This window comes from Phyllobates terribilis, unplaced genomic scaffold, assembly GCF_046119375.1.
Source record: "Phyllobates terribilis strain yellow unplaced genomic scaffold, ASM4611937v1 Scaffold_1__5_contigs__length_1240528914, whole genome shotgun sequence".
Taxonomy (NCBI): Eukaryota; Metazoa; Chordata; class Amphibia; order Anura; family Dendrobatidae; genus Phyllobates; species Phyllobates terribilis.
The window spans coordinates 497,159,595-497,166,829 of NW_027362761.1; positions in this window are offsets into that span (position 1 = coordinate 497,159,595).

Sequence of the window (7,235 nt, forward strand, 5' to 3'; positions counted from 1 at the left end):
CCGGCATGGCCAGCAAGCTTAGATGAGTGACCCCAGTGTAGGATCTTCTCCCGATCAGGTACCGTTACGAACGTCTTACCAGGAGGGAGACGATTTAGACTCACGGGGGCCACCTGCATTACTCTGGCGGGATCGATGATGTGTTTAGGTTCCTCCTCAAGATCAGACACCAGGAAGGATCGAGACAAGGCGTCAGCTTTGATGTTTTTGTCAGCCGGGCAAAAATGAAGAACAAAATCAAAGCGAGCAACAAACAAGGACCACCGGGCTTGGCGCGGGTTAAGTCTCTGGGCACTCTGGAGGAAAGCCAAGTTCTTGTGGTCCGTGTAAATTATTACCGGGTGAAGAGCCCCCTCGAGCAGGTAACGCCATTCCTCCAATGCCAGCTTAATGGCCAATAATTCTCGGTCTCCTATAGAATAGTTGCTCTCGGAAGAGGAGAAGAGTTTGGAGAAGAAGCCGCAAGTTACCATTCTCCCGGAAGACGATTTTTGGGTAAGTACCGCTCCGGCTCCAGAGGAGGAGGCGTCAACTTCCAGGAAGAATTGCTTGTTGCCGTCCGGGCGATGCAGCACCGGGGCGGAAGAGAAAGCCTGTTTTAAGGAAAGAAAGGCCTCCTCAGCTTCGGGCGGCCATTCTCTGGGATTAGTGCCCTTACGGGTGAGCGCAGAGATTGGGGCAGTCCGGGAAGAGAAGTGCGGTATGAAGAGGCGGTAGTAGTTGGCGAAGCCCAGGAATCGCTGAATAGCCTTCAACCCCTCTGGTCGAGGCCACTTCTCGATGGCAGACAGTTTCTCAGGATCCATTCGTAGGCCGGTCTGAGAAATTATGTAGCCCAAAAACGGAAGCGAGGTCTGCTCAAAGAGGCACTTCTCATATTTAGCGTAGAGATGGTTCTGCCTGAGCCTGAGCAGAACCTGACGAACATCCCTCCGGTGTGTGGGGAGATCCGGAGAGAAGACCAAGATGTCGTCCAGGTACACCACTACGCAGGAGTAGAGAAGGTCCCGGAAGATGTCATTGACCAACTCTTGAAAGACGGCGGGAGCGTTACAGAGACCGAAGGGCATTACCAGGTATTCATAGTGGCCATCCCGGGTGTTGAATGCCGTCTTCCATTCATCCCCCTGACGGATACGGACCAGGTTATACGCCCCACGGAGGTCCAGCTTGGTGAAGATTCTAGCCCCCCTCAGACGGTCAAATAATTCCGGAATGAGCGGAAGGGGGTATTTATTCTTCACCGTGATCTGGTTAAGGCCTCTATAGTCTATACAGGGACGGAGTGAGCCATCCTTCTTTTTGACGAAGAAGAAGCCTGCTCCCGCCGGGGAAGTAGATTTCCGGATGAATCCCCGGGCCAGATTCTCCTCAATATATTCTGACATGGATCGGGTCTCAGCAGCAGACAAAGGGTAAATGCGCCCACGGGGAGGAGTAGCGCCAGGCATCAGGTCGATTGGGCAGTCGTATGGTCTATGAGGGGGTAATGTCTCTGCCTCCTTTTTATTAAAGACGTCCGCATACGACCAATAAGGAGCCGGAAGACCAGGTAGATTGGCTGGAGTAGGAGAAGGACGGACAGGATGGACGGGAACTAAACAAGTCTTATGGCAGTCCTGTCCCCAGCGAAGGACCTCTCCGGTCTGCCAATCAAGCACGGGTGCATGTTTCTGAAGCCAAGGTAGGCCTAGCAATAGGGCGTGAGAGAGTCCAGGCAGAACATGAAAGAAGATGCTCTCAGAGTGCAGCATTCCCACCTGCAGGGTTATGGATTCGGTGATGAGTTGGATGGGATGTGGTAAGAGGCCCCCATCCACGGCAGCGACAGATAAGGGTACAGCTAGAGGTTTGGTGGGAATGCGGTATCTCTCTACAAGAGACTGAGAAATGAGATTTCCGGCAGCTCCAGAGTCAAGTTGGGCTAGTTCAAAATAACGGTTCTCCCCGCAGATGATAGAGATCAACAGCAACAGAGATGGAGAGGGTTTACTCTTGTCTAGGACGACCTCTCTGAGCGATCCTAGACACAGGCGTTTCCTGACCTCTCCGGGCAGGAACGGATCCGGTGCTCCTTACTGCCACAGTAGAAGCAGCTCCCCTCGGCACGGCGTAACTCTTGACGGGTTTTGACCATCTTGGTCTGGTCGACCGGCATAGGCTCGGGTGAGTGCGCCTGGGGAGTAGCGGGAGAAGTGACAGGTTTCAGAAAGGTAGGGGCTAGACGTGGAAACCTCCTCTCACGGGTGACCTCTTTGGCGCGTTCCTGGAACCGGATGTCAATCCGGGTGTCAAGAGTTATTAAGTCGTCGAGAGTGGTAGGTATGTCCCGACCGGCGAGTTCATCTTTAATACGGCCGGACAGACCCTCCCAAAAGACAGACACCAGGGCGTCGTTATCCCAGGCCAGCTCCGAAGCAAGGGTACGAAACCGTATGGCATATTGGCCCGAGCAAACTGTAACGGGTCTGGGAGGCGGAACCTCTGAGCAACTATACAAGGGGGCGGTCCTTGTAAGGAAGCGGGTGGCTCCCAGGGAAGACGGGCAGGTAGTCACGGCAAGTGACAGGGACAGTCTCTGTGTAGAAGGGCAGGTAGTCACGGCAAGTGACAGGGACAGTCTCTGGGTAGAAGGACAGCAGGCAGGTGGCTGGTGAGCGCTCCCAGGTGAGCGGGCGAGAGTCTTTGGACAGGCAGGTGGTCACGGCAAGTGACGGCAGAGCCTCCAGGTAGGCTAGCAGGCAGGTAGCAGGTGAGCGCTCCCAGGTGAGCGGGCAAGAGTCTCTGGACAGGCAGGTGGTCACGGCAAGTGACGGCAGAGCCTCCAGGTAGGCTAGCAGGCAGGTAGCAGGTGAGCGCTCCCAGGTGAGCGGGCAAGAGTCTCTGGACGGGCAGGTGGTCACGGCAAGTGACGGCAGAGCCTCCAGGTAGGCTAGCAGGCAGGTAGCAGGTGAGCGCTCCCAGGTGAGCAGGCAAGAGTCTCTGGACAGGCAGGTGGTCACGGCAAGTGACGGCGGAGCCTCCAGGTAGGCTAGCAGACAGGTAGCAGGTGAGCGCTCCCAGGTGAGCGGGCAGGCTGGTCCATAGACAGACTGACAGGTGCCGGAAGGCAGACCGTCGGACCGCAGGCTTGCAAACAGGTAAACGGATATCAGGCAGGTATCAAGCAGGAATCTGGCAGGTAGCAGGCAGGAATCTGGCAGGTGACTGGCAGGTAACTGGTAACGGGACCTGAGGGCTGAAGCAGAGTGAAGGCTTTGCAACAACATTGCTCGGGCACCTCCATTTTGGAGGAGGTGCCTTATATATGGTGAGATCCGCCGGCCATTGGCCGGGGCTCCTTAGGACGGCGCGCGCGGCCCCATTAAGAGAGGGGGAGCGCGCGCACGCGCGCCCTAAGCACAGTGGCCGGGAAGCAGCGCGCGCTGCCAGCAGAGCGGGAGGAGGACGCCGGGCACGGAGTGGAGAGGTGAGGGGAACAGCGTCCCTGCCTAGCAGGAGGCAGGGACGCCGACGCTACACTTCCCCTTTTTGAAGATAGGAATAACATTTGCTTTTCTCCAGTCTTCTGGGACTTCTCCTGTTCTCCAAGAATTTTCAAAGATTATGGAGAGTGGTTCTAAAATTTCTTCTGCATTCTCCTTCAGTACTCTGGGGTGTAATTCATCTGGACCTGGAGACTTGAACTCATTTATGTTAGCTAAATATTCCCTCACATTCTTTCTGTTTACAGATAACCTGGATTCTTCTATTCCTTTAATAGGACAGTGAAGATCGGTTGATGTTACATTTTCTTTCTGAGAGAAAACAGATGCAAAATAGGAATTAAAAAGTTTGGCCTTCTCAACATCCTTTCTTACAATGTCACAATTTTCATCCCGTAAAAATCCTATAGCATCTTTGACTTTTCTTTTACTTTTGACATACCCCCAAAATCCTTTTTTATTGCTTTTGACATCTCTTGCAAGCCTTAATTCATTGTCAGCTTTAGCTAACCTGATACGTGCCCTACAGGTTCTGCAGACTGCATTATAATCTTCTTTAGATATGCCTCCCTCTTTCCATTTGATAAACATTTCTTTCTTTCTTTTTAGCATGTGTTTAAGTTCTGTGTTCATCCATCCTGCTTTCCTTAAATGCTTCCCATTCTTCCTACTTTTCGGGTTTGTTAACGATTGTGCTTTGAGAATCTCATTTTTAAAAATTTCCCATCCTTCCTGGACATTTTTGTCCTTAACCCTCCGTCACATACAATAGGCCTGACAGGCACATCTCTTTTACTTTCATTTCTCCTTCCTCACCAGATTGTGAGGAAATCCCCTCCCTCCAGGTAGTCTCCTGTCTCTAGCAGCTCTGTGAAACCTCATACCACAGTTGGATTGCAGAGCTTCAGGAGGACAGATATAACTGCGCTAATCTCTCAGGCTCATTGTATATGAACACGTCACACTCAATAAGGTTGGTATTTTATGTTTTTATTCATCACAATTGTTTATTTAGCTTGTTTTATGAATGTATAGCATAAAGTGTGAGGATATTTCATAGAAATAAGGCAGATTAAAAAAGAAAGTGTGCTGCTCAGGGATATACAGTAGTTCCCTAACACATATTCCTTCTCTTGCTTCAGATTATCTGCTGAAATGGAGAGAAAAATGTACAATTTATCAAAAAAACTTGATGTTGAAGAAGTAACAAACATGCTGTTAAATGATGCAGACCCCACACTGAATGAGGATTTAGGAGAAGAAAGTGAGATTGATTCTCATGATGAGGTGGAAGTATGTGAAGTGGATTCTGAAACAGAGCAAGATGGTGACAGTGATGAGGATGAAGATGTTGAATCTTATTATATGGGAAAAGATAAAAAACCAATGGAACAAGAAGCCACTCCAGAAAAAACGTAGGGAACCTCAAAACATTATTACTCACCTTCCTGCAGTTATAGGAACTGCAAGTAATGCAAAAACTGCAGTTGAATGCTGGAATAGTTTATTCACAGATGACATTCTGGACTCTATTGTCACATATACCAACCAATATATAGACATTATAAAGGACAAGTTCATCTGCAACAGAACCATCAAGGCCACAGATGAAATAGAACTGCGTGCTTTTTTTGGATTATTATACCTTGCAGGAGCTTATAGGGCAAATAGACAAAGTTTGGAGGAACTTTGGAGTAAAGATGGGGATGGAGTTGAAAAATTTGGCCTTGTTATGTCCATAAACAGATTCAAGCTTCTAATTCGTTGCCTTCGGTTTGACGACAGAACTACCCGAACCGAACGTAAAACACATGACCGACTTGCTCCAATTCGTGATATATTCCAAAAATTTGTTGAAAACTGTAAAAAAAGCTATTGCCCTGGGGAGAATCTCACTATTGACGAAATGCTCCCTGGTTTTCGTGGTAAATGTGCCTTTCGGCAATATATTCCATCAAAGCCTAACAAATATGGAATAAAAATGTATGCCCTTGTTGATGCCAGTAAGACCTACACTTACAACCTGGAAGTTTATGCAGGAAAACAACCAGAAGGTCCTTACTGTGTCAGCAACAAACCCAGTGATGTTGTAAAAAGACTGGCTGAGCCCTTATTTGGATCGGGTCGCAATATAACAGCTGACAATTGGTTTTCAAATTGTGATCTGATTGATTATCTGAAAATGCAGAAGCTTTCATATGTCGGAACTGTAAGAAAAAATAAAAAAGAATTGCCTACACAGTTTGTAAGTGTGAAAGGGAGACAACAGTACAGCAGTATGTTTGCATTCCATAATGGAAAGGTTTTGGTTTCCTATGTACCACAAGCAAAAAAAATTGTACTTCTTCTATCAACACTTCATGATGATGATGCCATCGATCCTGGGACTGAGGCACAAAAAACCCCGGAGATAATTACATTTTATAATGCAACCAAAGGGGGTGTTGATACAGCTGATCAGATGTGCTCAACTTTCAACGTCAGCAGAAACACCAAACGCTGGCCAATGGTCATATTTTTTGCTATGTTGAATTTGGGTGGTATAAATTCACAAGTCATTTACCTTGAAAACAAGCTTGAACCACTCCGTAGACGATTCTATCTGAAAAAATTGGCCCATGAACTAGTGCTTGGAGAGCTACGCAGGAGAAGTATGAAAGCAATCGGTATCCCCTCTCGCCTTCAAGTTCAGCTCAAAAGATTCCGCCCAGAAGATGATAGTGAAAATTCACCACCTGCACCACCTCCCAAAAGAAGGAGATGCACCACGGAAAGCGGAATCAGAAGGCTTTAATTATGAATGTCACAAATGTCATAATGCAATCTGCCTGACACATGCAAAAATGATGTGTAATTCTTGCTCTTTGCTCTGCAAGTGTAATTTTTCTGGGGAAACTTCAGGATCTAATTCTGATTGAATATGTGTTTAATAGTACTTAAGGTACCTTAAAATTAAGTTTGTTTCCATAAATTTTCTTTGTAGAGTTTTTTGACAGAGTCGAACTGGGGACTATTTGGCGGGAGTTTTGAAATGTTTGTATTTCAGAGTTATTAGTTTTATGTTAAGTAAATGGGTTTTTTTTGCACCTCATTATGTGTAGTCTCTTTTATTACATCCCTATGAAGGTCACTGATCACTTTTAGAGCACTGAAATTGCAAACATTAGATATTATAGGTATTTTTCTAGCCTGCGCCTGACAGTCACATTGTATGTGAACTCGTTAGAACCGATATTGTATGTGACGGAGGGTTAAGGACATCCAGCCATTGGATCCCTCCTATTCTCTTTCTGAGTTGCTTAAAATCTGCCTTTCTGAAATCTAACCTTTAAGTTTGAGTCTTCACATGTTTTCCTCCTCTAGTTATCCAAAATTCTATAATAGCATGATCGCTGCCTCCTAGGGTCCCAGCCACTTTTACCTCTTCAACCGTTTCCTCCCTGTTAAGGATTAGATCCAAAGTAGCAGACCCCCTTGTTTTCTCCCCTACCTTTTGGAAGATAAAGTTGTCTGTAAGAGAGGATAAGAATTTGCTTGACCTTTTAGTTTTACTTGAGAGAGATTCCTAACAAATGTCTGGATAGTTGAAATCTCCCATGACCACTACGTCATATTTTTTGGAGAACTTGGTCATTTGATATATAAAGAGTTCATCCATATCTTCAGTTTGCCCAGCTGGCCTGTAGTAAATGCCTACAATGGTGTCCTTTCCGTTGTATTCTTACCCAAACAGTTTCCACAGAACTCCCA